At 46.8% G+C, this 21,748-nt stretch overlaps 1 protein-coding gene across 1 annotated transcript in view; it reads left to right on the plus strand.

Annotated features, from left to right (window-relative positions):
* Positions 1–11,625: 11,625 nt before the first annotated feature.
* Positions 11,626–21,748, plus strand: part of SGSM1 (small G protein signaling modulator 1) — a 90,717-nt gene continuing 80,594 nt past the window's right edge. Inside the window, exon 1 of the mRNA XM_081836508.1 lies at positions 11,626–11,733. The gene's annotated coding sequence lies outside the window, so the exon portion shown is untranslated. The remainder of the gene's footprint in view (positions 11,734–21,748) is intronic.

Below are 21,748 nucleotides of genomic sequence, written 5' to 3' on the forward strand. Positions count from 1 at the left end.
GTGATTACCAGAGAATGAGAGGAAATTGGGAATTGCAGGTCTCCTGGGGGCAGAAGCAGGGGGCTCTGCTCTCCCGCCTCCCTTTCTTCCAGGCAGACCTTAGCGCAAAGGTTCTGGGCCTCTGGCCTACCAGGGAGTTGCAATCATCTGTGACATGGGAGGATGGTCCCAGTGAATGGCTGCTGTGAGTTGCAACCAGGGACATACCCTGGAATCTTCCACACTCCTTCAACCTGGGATGAAGTCCTGTTGAACTTTGTGAGGCTCTTCTTGCGCAGGGACTGGATTGTGGGGCCTCTCCATCCACCCTACTGAGAGACCAGTGACTCAGGACACCTTCTCTCCTTGAAATATTTCCATTCCATCTGTAATAACCCTGCAAGTAAAAAAGAGTGACTGGGTTTTCCTTTTTCCTCCTCCCTCCCAAATGCTTTTCCTTTTGTGATGTGCTTTCCTTCCTTCATTTGCTGTGGTCTGCCTCTTTGGCTCAGACCAGCCCCCTGATTCTGAGGGGCTCTTTGCTGCCACAGAAAGTGGGATGTTACACTGGAAGCTGGGGTTGTCATATTTCAAACAATGAAAATCCTGACAGAAAAGCTGTTTTTTTGCAAAATTTCAAAAATGCTGTTTTTGATCTACTTTTATGGAAAATCAGGGGGGAAATGACACTGCCGACATGGGCTGCTGACTGCAGTATTCCATATATGTCCAGGAAATCCCTGAAGTATGGCAACACTGCCGGAAGCGATACTCCAAGAGACTGATATCTGAGGGACAGCAGCAAAGATGTACTGCTGGCATATGTGGGAAGGCACCTGAGCCTGGAAGTAAGGAACACAGGAGGCATAATGAGGGCCAACCAGGGCAAGTCCACAAGGAGCCCTGGTGGGATGGAGACCAGCTCAGGCCTAGTCTCTACAAGGACTGGTTCTTGTTGTGCTCGGGGGTTCATGCTGTGAACCCTGTATCCTGTGCTCAGGTTGCATCTATGTGCAAATAACTCAACATCTCCTAAAGACACCACAGTCTTGCCAATCGGAGAAGGGCGTGCACACAGCATTATCTTCTGCTCAGCGGTGCTGGTCTCAGAAACTTAGCCAGGGAAGCGTAGTCTCTTTAGTTCCCTATCTGTTCTGTCAGTGTGATGTTCACATCTCCTGTCATCTTTGGCTCTAGGTTGTCAATCAAAGGAGCAAAGGAATTCGCAAGGTGGAGGTGGAGAACTCGGAGCGAGAGACCAGGCCCTCATGAGCACTGAACCAGTCAGGCATGCTATTGTGGGCCACCTGCAGGCTGGGCTACAGCATCTTCTGCCTCCAGGCATATTGGCCTCAGGTCCCCCCCCCCCCAGATCAGGTTAGCGAAAGGTCAACACTGGAAATTTAAAATCATGGCAAAGAGGATCAGGCTGAATGGCAGTGCTGAGTAAGTGGCACAAGCTGCAGAGAGGTATAGACAAATAGTCTGATCCATTCAGAGCTTCTCCTGCAGAAGCCCACTGGCAATGCTTGGAAACAGGAAGATAAGACTACCAGTGGCTACTACCAGCCATGGTGGGTAGGCTTCTGAGTGCCAGTTGCTGGGAATCACAAGTGCAGATAATGTTGTTGCACTGAGGTGCAGCTTCCCAGTGGGCCTCTGGGGACAAGCACAGTTGAACTCTGGAACTCACTCCCACAGGAGGCAGTGATCGCCCCCAGCTTGTTGTTGTTTAGTCGTTTAGTCGTGTCCGACCCTTCGTGACCCCCTGGACCAGAGCACGCCAGGCCCTCCTGGTTTCCACTGCCTCCCGCAGTTTGGTCAAACTCATGCTGGTAGCTTCGAGAACACTGTCCCACCATCTCGTCCTCTGTCGTCCCCTTCTCCTTGTGCTCTCAATCTTTCCCAGCATCAGGGTATTTTCCACCAGCTTGGATGGCTTAAAAAGAGGATTAGAGAGAAGAGGGCTATCGGTGACTACTAGCCACAATGGCTATGCTCTGCCTCCACAGCCGGAAACAGCAGGTACTTCTGAATGCCAGTTTCTGGAAGCCACAGGAGGAGAGAGTTGCTCTTGTGCTTGTATCCTGCTTGTGGGTCTCCCAGAGGCATCTGGTTGGCCACCAGGAGAACAAGATGCGGAACTAGATGGGCCATTGGCCTGATCCAGCAGGCACTTCATATTTTATTATGTTCTTAAAAGAACTTGCAGAACGTCTTCAGGCTGCAGAATTTGGATAGTATTTTTGAAGCCTAGACCAGGAGTTGGCCCTTCAGATGTTGGTGGAACCCCAACACCTGCAATCTCAAACTCTTGGTGGCTTGGGCAGATGGAAGTTTGGGTTCAACAAGATCTGTTGGGCCACAGGTCCTGCCCCAGCCAAATCAGCATTCTTTTCCCAACAGGCGCCAGAGAGATGCCTCTTAGGAGCCCTTGAGCCGGCCATCCAGGCAGTGTGTCTTCTCCAGTTCCTTAATTTCCAGCATCTGGTCTCTGGAGGTAGACCTGCCTCTGAACATGGAGACTTCATAGCTCAACATTTGTTCTAAGAACATAAGCAAATGCTTTGTTCTAAGAACATAAGCAAATGTTTGTCTAGGTCTGCCTTTACACAGCACCTATCACATTTTCAGGGCATTTCCCGAACTGTTTATTTGTTTGTTTGTTTTTCATACCCCACCCATCTGGCTGGGTTTACCCAGCCACTATGGGTGGCTTCCAACAAAATATTAAAATACAATAATTCATCAATTAAAAACTTCCCTGAACAGGGCTGCCTTCAGATGTCTTCTAAAAGTCAGATAGTTGTTTATTTTGAGAAGGCCCTCTTCCTGGTTCCCTGTAACCTCACTTCTCGCAATGAGGGAACTGCTAGAAGGCCCTCGGAGCTGGACCTCAGTGCCCAGGTTGAACAATGGGGGTGGAGACACTCCTTTAGGGATACAGGGCTGAGGCCATTTAGGGCTTTGCAGGTCTGTATTATAATCTGAGTTTTCATTCCACATAAAAGTCTCTTCCAAAGACGTAGTGAAATATAAGTTTAGTGCTTGCTTCTGTGTTATTTGCTTCCAGGAAAAAATCCATTTGCAAACAACACATTTGCTAAGATTGCACTATATTCCACAACATTTCTAGCAGTGGCTTTTATGTCATGTGAAAGCTCAAATAATGCACAGAAATTAACAGTTAGGGAAACATTGTGAACATGGAATAAACTGTCCTATGAATGCAGTCAGCAGGCTGTTGCAAAAGATAGTGACACCTACCTGCTTCTCTTGCCTGCTCCCCCCAGCTTCTGAAACGCAGAGGTAAATAAATTAATTTAAGATCCATTTATCTAGAAATGATCTAGTGAATCAGAGTTATTAAAAAAAATCCATCAATTTGGAGCAGGATCCATTGGGAAATCAATAGGCAGTCAATGATGAAATTGCCTTCTGTGATATTCAAATTCTAAATTTGCATATGCACACATGCAATCTGAGCATATTTGCCCAGGGGCCTGCACCCCAGTTCTTTTTGTTACATAGCAACACCCCTGGTCACTGGACATGGAGGTTTTACATCGCTGTCAAACAGTTGTCATGGGCCACCCAAGCAGGGGTCACGTCCTAAGACAGTATGTGCTCAGGCTCAAGGTTGCCTCCCAGGCTGGTCCCTTCCAAGTCAGGAATCCTTGCATCACCTCCATTTGAATGGAAATTATTTGGAAACTGCTGGAGAGTTGCAATTTGGAAGGGTGAAGCCGTCCCCATCTCTTCCCATTGGCATTTCCATGTCAAGAATTTCAACATGCCACTAAATTCTCCTTTTTTCAGTATAGTGCCGATCCTTCAAGAGGGAGAGCGTGTGTGTTTCAGTGTTGCGCCTTCACCTGGTGAGCATTGGGTGGCAGTGGCAGACCATGGCAAAGTGGGGCTTTGTGGAAAATGTCAGTGTGACTGCAAAGGATTCTCCATTTTGCACGCCATTCAAGTTGAGGTAGAATTTTAAACTCCCTTAGCTTTCCTCTTTAAACAAAAGTGTTTGGATCCTAGAATCTCGGGAGTGTGTCTAGTTGTGCTGAGATGTGTATATTCAGAGCCACTTTCATCTTAGAACTTTATATGTCTCTGTGATGAGCCCTGGATTTCTATGCCGATTAAACAGGCTGAGCTCTAGTGAGCATCAGATATGAAATGAATGCAGCTTTTGCCAATCTGGTAGTCTCTGGATGTCTTGGCCTGCAGGTCCCATTGATAGAGCCTGAATTAAGAAGCCCTTGGTTGGGATTTAAACCTTGGAGACAGCTATGTCTATCCATCTAGGCCAGTCATGCCTCTTTGTAGTGGCAGTGGCTCTCCAGAGTCTCAGACAGAGACCTTTCCCAGGTCTGCCCTCTGGCCTCTTCAATGGGAAATGTCAAGGACTGAACCTGGGACCTTCTGCCCTTGTTAGGAGACTGTGAAGGAGAAGGAACCAAAAGGCTGAAGGTGATTCATGTAAAGCTTTGGAAGAAGTTGACCCCCGGGAGGGGGTGAAGTCGTGGCCATGGTCAGGAGGACCCTTGCCTGGGCTGCTCCTCTGCCTTTAAGACCAGCTCAATATGCAGGCAAAGCTTTTCACTGCAGGCAGATGAGCACTAGAAGCCCCCAGATGATGTGTGTAGATCAAGCTACTGGTGAGAGGCATAGGAGCAGGGTTTAGCATGAAAGCTGGCCATCTCAAACCCTTTCAAAATTTATATGGCAGGGGAAAAGGCCGAGAATCAGATTTAAATTACTTACAGATCGAAAAGAAAGAGGGGGATTCTCGGTCCCAAATTTAAAACTATACTTCGAGGCCGCCTGCCTTTGTTGGATCAAAGATTGGATAACCCTGGAAAATACCGACCTATTAGACCTAGAAGGGTTCAACAATAGGTTCGGTTGGCACGCCTACTTGTGGTTAAATAAAGGAAAAGTACACAAAGGGTTTTCAAGCCATATCATTAGAGGACCACTATATGAAGTTTGGGAGGAAAAAAAAAACTTTTAAAATGGAAAATACCCTGGTGGTTGTCCCCAACGGATATTTTAATAATTAAAAAAGCAAATATGGAAGGACAAAGATTGACATATGAAGACCTATTGATAAGATCTGAAGGCGGCTGGAAACTGAGACCATATGAAGATTTGAAAGGAAAACTAACAGGCTGGCTACAGTACCATCAAATAAACGCAATATGGACGGAGGATAAAAAAGTAGGAATGAATGAAAAGAAATTCAAATTTCAGATAGAAATAATTGAAGGTAAAACTAAGTTACTATCTAAAATGTATGATATACTATTGGAATGGGACACCAAAGATGAGGAAATAAAGGAGGTTATGACAAAATGGGCGATGGACCTGGGATATAATATAGAGTATGAAAAATGGTCAAAATTATGGATTGGATTGGATTGATCTTTATTACGGCCATTGGCCCGTCACACGACAGTTTCCCATACCACCATAATGTACTTGAACCTCCAAATTTAAAACCGCCAAAATTTACAAAAAACAGACAAAAACCAAAGCAAAACAAAAACAAAGGACCAACATCATACATTGCAATAAATTTGTAATGTAAACATCGCCCTCTGCTCATAAATTAATAAAAGACATCAATGGTGATATCACCTGATTACATCCTAAAACATAGATCATGGTTTAAAGGGATTATCCGAGCCACACAAGAGTCCGTTTCTCTTCTTTAGGGGTAGGACGCTGATCAGGAATCTGGCAACCATGAGTGATCTTAGAGGGTCATCATCAATTAGTAGATATCTCAGTTTGGCTTCAATCGTATCATCGGCAATTCCCTTTAGATATTGAGCAAGAAACTTGCTCCTGGCCGGTAAGTGAAAAGCACAGTTAAGAATTATGTGATGCAACGATTCCGGTGCCCCACAATTACAGTCACATAAGAGCGATATCTGTCCATTGGAGAATCTATTTCTCAGCACGTTCGATGGGAAGGTGTTGAATCTTGCCTTTACAAAGGCATATCTATGAGCCGAAGAAGTTAAGGAATTCAAATAGTTTGGGAGCCTTAAGAGGGGTAATAAACCAAGATTTAGAGGTGAGCAGGTACCATTGCCCAAGACCATTTTCTGCTGCAAGTCCATCTCCTCTAGTTTACAGGTTACTGTTCTTTTAGCTGGGACTATGTCCTGCTCTAGTAATTTGGATGGGGAGATTCCCATTGCCGTAATTTTCAGCTGTAAATTTTTTACCCATGGGCTCTGGAAATCATCTCTCCACATACATTGTATCAAGTACAAGTTTGGGAGATTGTGCCATAGAGATAACCAGTGACAAAGTATGTGCTTCCACAGAGCATTTTCCAGGGATACAGTATTAAGTTCCATGCGTAACGCTGTATTACTTAAACAGTTGGGCAGTTTCAATATCCCTCTTAGAAACTGATTTTGAATAACCTCTAGGTGAGATAGGTTGACAAAAGTCCCCCAAATTGAGATGGCATAAGCAATTGTCGGAATCACCTTGGCCTTGAAGACCTTCAACGCCGATGGGATATGAAGGGCCCCATCGGTGAAGAAGAATCGCAAAATCGCCAATAGCTTTGGCTCTATTTGTAACATAGGCTACATAGGCCTTCCATCTAAGGTTATGTTGTAACCAAACTCCCAAATATTGGAATTTATAGACTTGTTCGAAGACTCTCCCATCAATTTTCCAATTATGGAGTTTCCAGCTCTTTGAGAAAATTAGGATCTTAGATTTTCCATAATTAATTGTAAGGGAATTTGCGTTACAGTATGATCCATAAAATTTTAAGGCCCTCCTGAGACCTACTCTAGAAAAAGAAAGGATGACTGCGTCATCCGCATATAGTAACAAAGGGCAGCGATAAAGTGCTAGGCGGGGTGCCTGAATCCTTTCTTGGGCCTCTATTAGGGGAGTCCTCATGTCGCTTATGAACAAATTGAACAGGAGTGGAGCCAATATACAACCCTGTCGGACACCTCTGTTAATGGGAATTGAGTTGGTGAGATCACCCTCCGGGGTGAGTCTCACTCTAGCCGCTGAGTTCTCATGGAGTTTGATTATTAGCCAGAGAAGCCTTCTGTCGATGCCCCAGCGGGTGAGTTTTTCCCAGAGGATGCTCCTGGGGATACTATCGAATGCTGCCTTTAGGTCAATGAATGCCACACAAAGTTGACCACCCTTTGGGGTGGAATATTTCCAGGCAAGATGCTGTAAAATTAGAATATGATTAATCGTTGACTGTTTTGGGCGGAATCCAGCTTGTTCGGGCCCAATTAATTTTTTCTCTTCGGCCCATTGGATAAGCCTGTTCAGCAGGAAGCGGGCATACAGTTTTCCCGCAAAATTATGGAATGACGGAATAAAATTTACGGCAAGTGTCGCACTTCGAGAAAATTTGGAAAAGATGATCTATAGGTGGTACATCACACCAGTAAAATTAGGAAAGATGTGTAAAACAGGAAATAAGGCCTGCTGGAAGTGCAAAATAAAAGAAGGCAATTTCTTCCATATGTGGTGGACGTGTGAGGAAGTGAAGAAATTTTGGGATTTGATTTACAATGAGTTAAAAAAAATATTTAAATACACCTTCCCTAAAAGACCAGAGGCCTTTTTACTAGGAATAATTGGGGATGAAATTAAAAAAAAGAAGACAAGATTTTGTTTCAATATTCGACAGCAGCGGCCAGAATACTAATTGCACAAAATTGGAAAAGTACAAATATACCAACGGTGAGGGAGTGGCAATCAAGATTATTTGAATTTGTTGAATTAGCAAAAATGACACAAAAGATTAGAAACCAAAAAAATGCAAAGTTTATTGGCGATTGGAATAAATTTATGGCTTATATTGAAGGAAATCATAGAAACTTAAAAACTATAGCAGGTCTGTTATAAAACTTACGATGTGTAAATCAGTTATAATTACCAGCTGCAGAAAATGGAATTTTATATTAAGAAGCCCGAAATCGGGAGGGAAGGAAGTCAAACTTTATGTCTGAAACTGTTTTTGTCATGTGTGCTCGTTTTTCTTTTTTTTCTTTTTTTGGTTTTCTTCTTTTTTTTGTTTAACGTTTTTGTTGTAACTGAAACTTAATAAAAAGAATTTTTTTAAAAAAAAAGAAAGCTGGCCACCTCAGAAGCAGCATTTGGCACTCCTCCCAGCTTCTTCTTCCCTGGAAAAGAGGCGTGGGACACGGAGAGAAACGACACGGAGCATGTTATTGAGCTGCCAGCCCAGGAAGGTGTTGAGGCCCAGCTCCCTTTTGGGCTCCTGCCCACAGTTCAGAAGTTGCTCTGTGAAGCTGACCTTGATGGGAAGTGACAGGCTGGGCTGAGCTGATGTTCATCTGCCTGCAAGGGGTGCAGGAAGATTGACAGGAGTGGAGATTTCAGTGGGGGGTGGGGAGAAACATCCAAAGCCTTGGTGGACAAAGGGCAAGGAAGCCTTTATCTCCTTCATCCTGGGGCCTCTCCTGTACCTGGTGCTTTTCCAGCTACATGAGGAAGCGCAGGCAGGGCTCCCTCTGGGAGGAGGGCAGCTGCGAGTCAGGAGCCCCCCCCCCCCAGAGGGCAGGATGGCCCTTCCCCAAAAAGGACTAAAAAAGGAGCTCTAACTACCAGTGAGAGAGGAGGAGTCTTCCCATACTAGGACTGCTTATTGCATATTCATTACATATCCAAGCATGTGTTTCTTTATTCATTACATTTATATATTGGGGTGTTAGGGTAGAACATCTGGTAGGGGAAACATCATGCTCCTTCTGGGGTAGTTTGTCCACCTTTGGTCCTCCCCACCTGCCCACCTGCCACCCACTGCCCTTCGGCTCTCACCTGTGGCTCCTAGAAGCTGTTAGCATGCCACAGCAGCCACAATCTTGGGAACGGCTTTGACTGGCCAGCTAAACCAGGGGAGGAGAGCCGATGGGTCTCAAATCCTTGGGAAGTTAGGGACTTCCCTGCATGCAAAGACAGGCTCTGGCAGATGGATCTGATGAGAGAGACCAAAAGTAGGTCCAACAGTCAGGAAGGTAGTTTCTGCCTTTGTTGTGGAGGGAAGTGAGGGGCAGATGGGGCTTGTCCACCTGGAAAGGGAGCCCATCTAGGAGAAGAAAAAGTCTGATCCTAAACTTTCTTTGCCTTGTGGGATATCTTCAGGAGCAGAAAGGACTAAGGAGGCAACCTTCCACAAATCCAGAGTGGAGTCCATAATTTTTCCCAATCATCCATTTGTATGTTGTGTCCTATATCTTGTGCCCATTTAATTGTTACAGATTTGACCTCTTCATCTTTAGTCTCCCATTCTAATAATAAATTACACATTTTCTTTAAGAGTTTATTATTATCATCTACAATTTCTCTTTGAAATCTATATATGATATATCCAAATCCTTTCTTACTATCTTCTTTAAAAACCTCATTTAATTGACGATGCTGCAGCCAATCATGAATGTGTTCTCTTATCTCATCATAATCCTTAAGTTTTAATTTCCCTTCTCTTTCTATCTGCAAATCTCTATATGTCGGCCATTTCCCTTCCATATTTATCTTTTTAATTGAAATTGCTTCTGTTGGGGCAACCCACCAGAGAGTTTTTTGTTCTAATAAATCTTTATATTTCCCCCATACTTTTATCAATGATTTCCTGATTATATGATTATGAAAAGCTTTATGTACTTTTGCTTTATTATACCAGAAGTACACATGCCAACCAAATCTATTATCATGTCCTTCCAGATCCAGTAAATCGGTATTTTCTAATTTAATCCAATCCCGGATCCAAGTAGCACAGCTCACTTCATAATAAAGTTTGAAATCTGGAAGGGAGAAACCTCCTCTATCTTTAGTATCTGTTAATATTTTATGTTTTATCCTTGGTTTCTTCCCTTTCCAGATAAATTTAGAAATATATTTTTGCCATTTCTTGAAGCAGACTGTGTTGCTTATTACCAGTATTGTCTGGAATAAAAACAACATTTTTGGCAATGTGTTCATTTTAATTGCTGCAATTATTCCTAATAATGATAAATTCATTCTGCCCCATATTTCTAGATTCCTTTTTAACTCATTCCAACATTTTCATAATTATAAATATTGATATTTCTGGTTGTTAGCCAAATTCCTAAATATTTAACCTTTTATTGGGTTTCTATTTCTATGGTTTGAGATAATTCCTTTTTATCTGCTTCTGTTAGATTTTTAACTAATAACTTGGTCTTACTTTTGTTTAATGTAAATCCTGCTACTTGCCCAAACTCTTGAATTCTTTCCAACACTGTCAGAAGAGTGTTTTTGGGATCTTCAACTGTAATTACCAGATCGTCTGCATAGGCTTTCAATTTATATGACTTTTCCCCTACTTTAATTCCTTTAATGTTTTCATCTGCCCTTATGTTTCTCGCCAGGACTTCCAGGACTAAAATAAATAATAAAAGTGATAGCAGACATCCTTGTCTTGTTCCTTTTTGTATTTTACATTCTTCTGCTACCACCTGATTGACAATTAATTTCGCTTTTTGATCTGAATACAGTGGTACCTCGGGTTAAGTACTTAATTCGTTCCGGAGGTTCGTACTTAACCTGAAACTGTTCATAACCTGAAGCACCACTTTAGCTAATGGGGCCTCCTGCTGCTGCCACGCCGCAGGAGCACAATTTCTGTTCTCATCCTGAAGCAAAGTTCTTAACCTGAAGCACTATTTCTGGGTTAGCAGAGTCTGTAACCTGAAGTGTATGTAACCTGAGGTACCACTGTATATAGCTTGGATTCCTTTTCTAAAATTTTCTCTGAAATTCATTTCTTCAAGTACTTTTTTCATAAATTCCCAAGAGACATTGTCAAATGCTTTTTCAGTGTCACAGGTATCACACTTCTGCAGGTATGCACACAAAAGCTCATACCAATAACAAACTTAGTTGGTCTCTAACGTGTTACCAGAAGGATTTTTAAAATTTTGTTATAAACATCAATGCTGCTTGTTTTTCATTTCTCATTTCCAGGTATTCTATAATATCTATAATATTTCTTATATTATCCTTAATTTGTCTACCTGGAAGAAATCCTGCCTGATCATGGTGTATGTACTCTTCCAATACTGTTTTCATTCTATTGGCCATTATATCAGCAAACAATTTATGATCATTATTTAATAATGAAATCGGTCTATAATTTTTTTATGGAAGCCACATCAGTATCTTGTTTTGGAATTAATGTGATATATGCCTCTTTCCAAGTCTCTGGGACTTTCCCTAATATTAAAATTTCATTCATTATATCCTGTAGGTCAATGTTTTAGCAAGTGATGATTGAATTTCATATCCTTTCGCGTTTCCGGGCTGGGGAGCCCCTCCCCTTCGCGGGGCCAAGCTGCTAGTCCGCTGGAAGGCGGCCGGCGGAGGCGGAGGCGGAGGCGGAGGCGGCTGGGGAGCTGCTGGCAGGGGCGGCGCGTCGGGCTCGCCCAGCCCAGCCCAGCCCAGCCCCGCGCAGCCACCCGCCCGTCCGCGGCGGCCCGCGGCTCCCTGCGCTCGGGCAGAAGGAGGAGGAAGCGCGCCATGGCGGCGGCGGCGGCGGCGACCTCCTCCTCGTCTCGGGCCGGGGGCGGGGGCGGGCGGGGGGCGGCGGGGGCGGGGGCGGGGGGGGGCTCGGCGGCCGCCCTGCGCGCCTGGACGCCCTCCTCGCTGCTGCTGCTGCCCGCCGAGGCCGAGACGCGGCAGCGCCTCCTGCGCAGCGCCAAGAAGGAGGTGGGTGCGCGCTGCTGGGGAGCGGGGGGGGGGGCGGGCTCGTTCGGTAGCTCTGCATTTGCGCGCTGGGGGGGGGGGATGTTGGGGCTTTTGGGGGTGCGACTTAAGAGTCTCCTGCCTTTGGTCCATGCGCTTGACTCATCCTATTCAAGGCGGGGGGCGGGGAGAGTAAAGCACTGTTTCCCATGGCCCACCTTTTGGGGGGCTTTAGACTGAGCGAGGAGATTTCCTCCCTCCTCTCAGGAAGAAGAGACCTGACCAGCATCAAATGGACATGGGGGGGGGGGTTGTTACCCCAAACAGCAGATCAGTTTGTTTAAAAAAGGAAAGCGAGGCAATGCAGGAAGGGATGCAAACCTCTCCAGATTTGGGGGGGGGGGGCATGTCACTCCTTCCCCATTTTGTCCTGCATGTGCAGGGTTACCCTGTCATAGTGGTCCTTGCAGTCTTCACATGCTCAGAGACCTTGCTCCTGTCTCCCCTTATTTGGGGCAGGCCATGGCAGCAAGGTCACCATGGAGGTGCACAGATGAGAGCTGGCGTGGGGGGCTTCCCGCAGTTGTTGGGCATTGCAGGTGGTGCTGGGGCCCGTGGGGGGCTTCCCGCAGGTATCTGGCTGGCCACTGTGAGAGTCGGCTGCTGGACATCTCTTCCTGATCCAACAGGACTTAAGTTTAAGACGACACTAGTCCCTGGGGCAAGATGAGATAGTAGAGGTAAAGGGAGTCTCTGAGGACACACAGAGTGGCTTTCCCCCATCTGGGGACAACCCTTCCTCTCTAGTCTGGAACATGTCCTGGGGAAGATGGGCATTGCTTGCCCTCTGGACAGCTTATTTATTATCTTTGTTGCCTTCAGCGTTATTGGACCACGAATAATTTCTCAAGGTCTCTGGCAGCATGACATCTGGACCTGTCTGCCTAGCCGCGGAACATTCCTAAGGGTTCAAGACCCTTTCATCCTCCCCCTCATCCCTCCCCCAAGGATCAGAACTGAGATGGCTCTGATTTTGATCCCCACCCCCGCTCCTCCAATCTTTCCCATGTGGTGCTAAAAGAGTTGCTGCTTATGTAAGTCTAGTTCTGGATTGTGCAGAGCCCACAGCCTGGGAGGTGTGTGTGGCTGGTACTGGGCTACCCCTTTGCAGCTCCCTCTCACTGCACATTCACTTGTGCTGCTCTTGGGAGGGGAGCTGCAGGCTGGCTGGCGTGACCCCATGGGGAAGTTTGGCTCCGTTGAGCCCATTAATTGAATTCTGGCATCATCTGTTGCTGTGTCCTGACAGACCCATCAAGGGCAAGATGAACAAGAAGAGGTCACTGCATTCGTTTGCCAAGGCCTGATGCTTCTCCACTCCAAAGCCTCCCCTGTGTTTTCTTTTGCCATGGACTGGAGCAAAGCCCTTGCTGGGGGCTAGAGAGACGAGGGGCTCCCGCTGCCTCTCATCGGAATCCAGAGAGCCCACTGGTCCATCTAGCTCAGGACGGTCCATGCCAGGGATGGGGAACCTCCGCATGAGGTCTCCCTGGCCAACCCTCTTTGCAGGCTGTGCCCCTCACCAGCCCGGCTCCATGCCCACCATCCTTTGGCCCGATTGGGATGTGTCCCCTTCAACTGGGAGCCTGGATGGGGAAGTGTATGTAGGGAAACCTCCGTGCAGATCCACACGAGGCACATTTTAAAAAGTGACTTCCCCCAAAGAATTCTGGGACCTGTAGTTTGTTAAGAGTACTGGGAATTGTAGCTCTGGTGGGGAGACACAGCACCTTCCAGGATACTTTGCAAGGAAGTCATGTGCTTTAAATATATACTGTGGATTTGCCCTTAGATTTTGGCATGGCTGGGATGAAACCTCCTGTGCAAAGGTGAGGCCCATGTCAACTACTAGGCCCATTTTTCTTTCTGGCCTCTGCTCAACATGGTGGTCTCCCATGGGGCAGGGTGGTCTTTGGGGCTGCTCCACCCTTTCCAGCTGACACAAGGAGCAGCTGCTCTCCAGGCTCTGAGGCAGGGATGGAACCTGGGACCTTTTGCTTGTGAGGCAGGCGTTCTGTCCCTGAGCCACAATGCTGCCTGCTCCTCCTACAGCCTCCCCTCCAGCCATGTACCAAGCCATAGGTGCTATGCGCCTCTTCCTGTGAGCCTGGGAGAGCTGGAGTCTGCATAGGGCAAGCCTCCGTGATGATGGTTATGTAAGTGCCAGAGATGAGTTTCATTCAGGCTGCCTCACAGGGAGGGACCAGGATGTGAAAGGCAAACTGGGCTGGGATGTGAACTGTGGCACATGGGGAACGTGTTACAAACCTTGGATGGCGATGTTCTCCAGGCCGGACTGCCTTGTATCTCCTGTGTTGGGGTGTAAGTTGTGCAAGAAATAAGAAATATGAGCACGTGTCCTCATTGGCCTGGGAGTTTTATTTCTGTTTGCAGTTGTGAGCTGGCAATTCCTCTGTTAGTCAAATAAATTGTGCTTCTCTGCTTGCATGTAATTTGCAATTGAGAGAGAGAGAGAGAGAGAGAGAGAGCATGCCTGCCCACTTTATGATCTCTGGGACGAAGGAGTTGGGTGGCCCGAAAACACGTTTCTCCTCCTTCTCTGAGCTCCTCTCAAGGAATCTGGTGGTGGTGGGGGCTAATATGAAAGTGTCCCCACTGTAAATGTAAAACACTAGCAAGCCACTTTAAACTATCATAGCCTTTCCCCCAAAGAATCCTGGGAACTGTAGTTTGTTGTTTGGTGCTGAGTGGCCCTAACAGAACTATTTGTCTCACAAAACTTCAATTCTCAGTGTAGTTTAATGGTCAGTCCCTCTTCTCAGGGAACTGTAGCTCTGTGAGGGGGATAGGGGGTCTCCCAACAATGCTCCCCACCCTTAACACTACAATTCCCAGGATTCTTTGGGGAAAGCCATGGCTGCTTAAAGTGGTGCGATACCACTTTACATCTAGAGTGCAGATGGGGCCCATCGTCTTGTGAGATGGTTTTATAGTGACAAGTGCTGGGGAAATGATGCTTTGCCAAAAAGCATCACATTCACATTCACATTCACACGCACACGCACATGCACACACACACACACACACACACACACACACACACGAATTGTGTCCCAAAGGTGAAACACACTGAAAAAACACAGCCATGGTTTGCGTGAAGAGGGGTGTGAAGCAAGCAAAAAATTATGTCAGCATCTTTTTCTCTTTCTGGCTGACTCTAAATGCTCTCAAGGAATAGCAAGGGAACCAGTTCATGCAGTCCCAATTTATGTATTGATGGTGAGAAAGCAGAATGAAGTTCTTCTGGTTGCCTTGGCAACCCCACCAATATTGGAGGGGTGGTGGTTACTTAACACGGGGGGGGGGGGCGCACAGTGGCAGTAAGGGTAGCATCCTACTGACCCAGAAGGCATCCTCCTCAGCTGTGTGTCTTCCCTTTGATTTTTAAATGGGGCTCCCAGGGCACAAGGTAGAGGTCATCTCCAGCACCTTTTAATTGCCTGCTCTGCCAGCAATGAGCTTAAGATGTTTTTATTCCTTTGTGCTGAACACTCTTAAGGTCTATTCTTGGATAGCTTTTTCTGGAGAGTTATTGATTGTGTGGCATCGGTGGTTGTTCTCAGAATGGCCTGCAGTCAGTGAGAGCTGTTTCCTCATGGACATCCAATGAACTGAACGTTGGAGGATTCAGGACAGAAAGGCCTTCCTTGTGCAGTGCATAGTGGAACTCGCTCCCACCAGAGGCAGTGATGGCCCCCAACTAGGAGGGCCTTAAAATAGGATCGGCCACATGGGCTGTCCTGTGCCTCCACAGTCTGAATGCCAGTTGCTGGAAGCCTTGTGCTCAGATCCCACAGGCCCCTGGCTGCCCATGGTGAGAACAGGAGGCTGGGCGGCATGGATCCCACAGCCAAGCACTTCCTATGTTCTGCCTCCACTGGTGGTGCCAGGATACCTCTGAAGACCACTTACTGGGAATTGCAATTGGGGAGAGTCCTAATGGTGGGCTTCCCATGGGGGCCTCTGGGTGGCTGGACTACAGGGGCCCCCATTTGGCTTGATCCCACACCCTGTCTTCTTACCCTCTCCCTCTCCTGTTAAAGAGGAAGGCATGCATACCCCTGAATACCCCTTGCAGGGAATTGCAAGTGGGAGAGCGCTGGTGTGCCCTGGCCTTGCTTGTGGGCCTCTGGGTGGCTGCTGTGAGAACAGGATGCTGGACTTTGTGGGCCATTGACTCTTCTGAGGTTCTCCGCCACCTCCTCACTTAATTTTTGTAAAAGCAGAGCCCCCTCCCGCAACCTGGTGCCTCCGCATGGTGCTGGGTTACGATTCCTACCTTCCCACCACCCAGCGACACAAGTTGGGGCATTACAACTTGTGGGGGGCGTTACAAGCCATTTCCTCTGTTGGATGGTCAACAGAACACAGAATTGTTGGTGAAGTTGATGTGAATCTACATCTCTTCTGATTAGGAGAATTGCAGTATCTTATTCTGTAAATAGGTTAGAAATTATTTGAAGGCAGGTTGAGAAAACACACTTATATATACAGTGGTGCCCCGCAAGACGAACGCCTCGCAAGACGGAAAACCCGCTAGACGAAAGGGTTTTCCGTTTTGGAGGCACTTCACAAAACAAATTTCCCTATGGGCTTGCTTCACAAGACGAAAATGTCTTGCAAGTTCCTGCGGGGTTTTTTCCCTCCCCCCCCTTTTCCTAAGCCCTAAGCCGCTTATCAGCTGATCCACTAAAAGCCGCTAAACCGCTAATAGCGCTAATCCGCTAAGCTGTCAATGGGCTTGCTTTACAAGACGAAAAAACCGCTATATGAAGAGCCTCACGGAACGGATTAATTTCGTCTTGCGAGGCACCACTGTAATATGAGTTGCTCTTTTTAAAAAAAAAATGTAGAGGTCAAACATGTCTGTGAGAAGGGAGCCAATGTGGTGCAAGGTTAGAGTGTGGGACTGGCGCCTGGGATTATAGCCCGGCTTGGACATGAAGCGCACTGGGCCTGTCACTGCTTTTCTCAGCCTTGCCTGCCTCGCAGGGTTGTTGTGAAGACAAAAGAGGGAGAAAGTTGCGTATGCCACTTTGAGCTTCTTAAAGAAGAAGGCTGCTCCCTGCAAGGCCCTTTCCACCTGGCCTAGGGGGCAGGGCCAGACTCCCCCAGCCCTACTGTGCTAAGTATGCATTCTGTAGTTGACCTCCTTTGTCATGCTTTATTTTGAAATCTTTAAGATAATATTTTAGTTTTCTGTTATGTTGCTTTGACTGTATACTCTATATTTGACTTTCTTCAGATTGCTTTAATTATGTTTTATTGATTTAATATGTTGTAAACTGCTTTGAGAATTTGCTTAAAAATATAAAGCAGTATAGAAATTAATAAAATAAATGAATAAAATAAATATTAAGTTAAATAAATAAACAAAAATAAGTAAAAATATGTGAGAGTTGGGCGAATGTATCTTTTAAGATGATGGTATCTATACTTGATACAAGATACATGAACCATCCTCCATCCTGAGTTATTTTATTTTTGCTCTTATGTTATTTTATTTTTGCTCTTATGTGGGTTTGGGACCAAACTAGCCATGGGCGCAATTAACAATTGTGTGTTTCATTTTATTTTAAAGTCAGTTGCTGGTGCCCCCCCCCCCCCGAAATACCTGGGAGGGGGGAGCTTTCTGCTGTGCGTTGGCTGAGGAAGAGCCTCCGGGGGCCATTTCCTTTCTCTTTGAAGGTCATAGCCTCTGCTTTCTCCTGCTCAAGGTGCTTTTTGTGCCCCCTCCCCCAAGAGCTCCCTTCCTCTGCCTCTGCTGCTTTGAAAATGTTCCAGGGAAAGATCCATGCGCCCCCCCCCCCCCCCCGCCGCCTCTTTGGAGCTGACTCTCCTGCTCCTCTCCCAGCTTTGCCAGCTCATCCTCCAGCATTGATTGCTTCAGTTTGTTTCCGTGGCAACAGCTGCTGCCATGATTTTAAAATCTTCAGTGGCTTTGGGGAGTGAAGCAGTTAGAAGGGGATGGAATTTGGAAATGTGCGTCAGCTCAGCATCACCTTTCTTTCTTTCTCTTTGTAGCATCATATGATCTGAAAGGGCTTCCTGGGGGCACATTTTACAGCTCCCCACTGATTATGGCAGAAACAGATGGCACCCCTGTTGTTGTGCACACTACGTTTTCCAAGGGTGCAAAAGCATAGGAACATGGGGGGAGGGCTGCCTTATCTGCTCTTGGTCCATGCATCTCAGTATTGTCTACACTGACTGGAAGCAGCTCTCCAGGGTTTCAAACAGGGTGACGCTGCCAGGGATTGAACCAGGGACCTTTTGAATGCCAAGCAGGTGTTCTGCCACTTTAAAGAAGAGCAGACCTGGAACCAGCTAGGCATTCCTGCATTGCAGGGGGTTGGACTAGATGACCTGTGGGGGTCCCTTTCAACTCCACAATTCTATGATTCTGTTCAACTATTTGTATGCGGGTCTGCAGAAAAGCATTTTGGCAGGAGGAGGGTTACCAGCAATAAAGGCAGAAATAAGAGTTTTTGCACCTGGTTGGTATGAAGAAACCTTACATGGCTGTAGGAACTTGGTATGCTTTAGTTTTCAAGATGCGCACTACCTTCCAGGTCTCTGCTTGCCTTCCCCCACCTCCATCTGAACAGAAACAGTGCAATTCTCCAGTTCTTTCCTTGTTGGGAAATGTAGCTCTGCAGAAGGCTCCCTTGTGGCATTTCCTTTGGTTCTGGGAAGTGTGGAGCCCAAACTGAATTCTGCATATGGTGAAGGTGGGAAAGGCTGCACCTGGCTCTACAGGTGTGTTGCAACCCTGGTGCTTAGGAGCGGTACCTGGGTGCAATGTGTGTGTGATCCGAGAAACATTTTGATCCCTACCTTCTTAAGATTGAAGGCTAACCCCAGGCACCTAAAGTCATTGTCCCACTTTGCACCCTCAGGTATCTGTTGAAAATCAGTTCTTGCCATGATTGTTTTTTGTCTCCCTAAATGAAACTTTGTGAGTGTGCAGGGGTTGGAGAGAGAACAGTTGTGCTTCTTCCATCCGTATCAGACTTCTCAGCTATGTTATCATCTGTATAACCCAAAGCAAACAGTCATTGAACGCACAGGAATAATGCAAGCAGTGTGTTTTACTTCTTCATTATTAGGATGTTGCTTTATCTGCAGGATAGTTTTTTCCACTTGTCCCTGCGGGATATTGGAATTACAGGCTGGTGACAGCAGGTGGACAAATTGGAGGGGGGTACAGGGTGGGAGGGAGTTGTGTTTTGTTAAACCAAAAGGCTCTCCTGGTTTACACCTGTGCAAATTCAAAATGAGAGAACAAGTTTTTCAGTGCTGACACGGCCAAGGTCAGGCCAGCCTTCCCTGGTTTACTTTTAATGTGGATGGGTACTGGCACTGCTGTCTGAGCCTTGATTTGCAAAGCAGTGAGGAGGCAGTTTGACTGCTGGGGAAAATGTGTGTTGTTGGAGCCTTAAGAGTTGAGTGTAGCAAGCTGCCTTGGGCTCTGCTAAAAACATCAGAAGCACCTGCTGGATCAGGCCCATGGGAGGCCACCGAGTCCAGCATCCTGCTCTCACAGTGGCTGACCAGATGCCCATTATGGGAAACCTACAAGCGGGACCCAACCACTCCAGCGCTCTCCCCTCCTACAACTCTCCCTGCCAGCAACTGGTATTCAGCAGCATTTCTGTCTCCAACCGCGGAACTAGAGCAAAGGCAGCAGAGCCACCGTGGCCACTGATGGCGTCTCCTCCATGAAAAGAGCCTAAATGCAGGGCTGGGTGGAGATGCCCAGGTCAGTGCCCTTTGGAGGATGTCATCCCGGTCTCTCCCTTGAAGGTGTGTGCACACCTGCCTGTGAAAGTGTGCTGGGTGACACGCACTGCTGGCAGGCATGCCCCTTGCAAGGCAGGCCAAGCGCAATGCCAGCCAGGGGCTGAAAAGGGTTCCTTGCCTGCTGTAAAAGAAAAGTGAAGTGGGATAAAAAGGGGAGTTCTCCCCACAGGCTTGTATTTATTTCATTTATAAATGGCTGCCCTTGAGGCATCCCAAAGCAATTTAGAATGTAAGAACATTTATAAATCAGTTACATACAGTATATAAACAGATAAAACAATGGAATATTGGGGGGGTGTGTGCTGTTCAAGGTATAAAGTTCATAACAACTTGGGAGCAGTTCACCTGCCAGATGGCCTTACCCCATAGATGCCCTCATGGCTGCTTCAGTGTGGCAGCACCCACACTCCGGAAGTCCCTGCCTCTTGACACCCCCCCCAACACTCTTTTTGCTCCCACTGAAAACATTTTCATTTAGGCAAGCCAATCTGGATATGTAGAACGTTGACAGTGCACTTTTGTTGATTGCTGATCTTATCTTTTGAATGTTTTGAAGAGTTGTTTTTACAGTTTTTTCTGATAATTTTATTGCTTGCTTCTCTCTGAGCATTTACCATCAAACAGTGTGTAAATTTTATGAAGTAAATAACAATAGCTTTAAACAACGATTATAAATACAGAAACAGTTTAAAACAACAACAATACATACGTAAAAGGAATTCCGATCTGAGACCATGGTCAACTATAACAAAGACATTTTGAAAGAGGCCTTGATGCAAGAAAGGAGTGCTTTGGGGTGGGTTGGGGGGAGCGAGAGGAAGTCCCAGTGCCCCCCAAGAAGTCTCAGAGAGCTCCCATAGGAATGATTGCCTGTGCTTCCTGGATATGCCTTTGGGGACTGAGCCGGGGAGCTCTTCCACTAAGCTATGGGCCTCCCATGATCCTTTTTAAATGGAAGAGGACTGGCAAATGTCAGATACCAGGGAGGGGAGGGGCAGAAAGCACAGTCTGGCAGCCTGCCTCAGGTCTCCTCTTGAGGGTTGCCCTCCTCCAGCTGCAGAACCAGGTGGAAAATGCAGCTCAACCAGTTTGCCTTCTGTGGGGTTGGGGCTGCCGGCTGCCTGGTGGAAGCCGGGGTCATTGCTGTTCTGGAGGGACAGCCAGCAGTCCACTTTCTCTCTTGCTGTGGATAGCAGTCCCCTCCCCCACTTTCTAGCCAGAAACATCTGAGCGTCTTGGGAGGGAAAGGCAAGTTGATGGTTCCCCACAAGCAAAGCTTTGTTTGTACAGAGCAGCATTGGGGGCGGGGCGGGGCTGCTGCTCTGCGAAGGAATGCAAGGACACTTCTGTTATGGGCTCAACACTCAAGAGGGTTGAAATCCCCCCCACACACCTCAAAGATAATTGGCTACTTGCTAAAAGGCCATCCTGTTCATCCTAGCATTGGGTCGACTCCACGGCCAGGTTCTTGCCATTGTGAATTCCCTCCAGCTCTGAGAGCCCCAACAAAGATCTCCTATTCACCAACACCCAGTGAGGAGTTGAACCAGTTCCTGGACTGAACCACTGCAGGCTTCACAGGTGGGTTGGGTTTATCCCTGCCAAGAAGAAAAAGCAAACTCTCTGCACTTAGAAAACCAGCATGGAAGTGTGAAGCTGGGCTAGCACCATTCTCCCTGAGCTGCTGATTTTCTGTGTGCAGGGATTTAATTATTCTTTCCTGTGAGTTCCCTATCTTCCACCTGGAATGATGCCATGCAGAAATAGGCTTCCCTCCTCGTCTGCTGTTTGGGGGAATTGAGCACAGGATCCCCTCTGCAATCAGGTCCTATTTCACTGCTTGAACAGACTCAGTTGGGGAGTTTATGCGTGCTGAGGAATGGGGTGGGGGAGCAGGCAAATCCCACCTTGGATGCGTGGCAGAGGGCCATGGGTACTAATTTAGTGCCAGCTGAGAGGCACTCTGCACATGGTTGGAGGCCCCTTCTGCTTCTTCATTTCTCAATCTGTTTGCAATACAAACACTCACTGGGACTGATCTCTGCTTCAGGTTCAAACCCCGCTTCCTGTCCCACAGCAAGGCAAGGATAGAGAAAGCACCAAACCTGCACAGGAAATTGTGACTCTGAATGCCATTATTTTATTATCATCCTAA

Source organism: Podarcis erhardii (assembly GCF_964252035.2).
Source record: "Podarcis erhardii genome assembly, chromosome: 13".
Classification (NCBI taxonomy): Eukaryota; Metazoa; Chordata; class Lepidosauria; order Squamata; family Lacertidae; genus Podarcis; species Podarcis erhardii.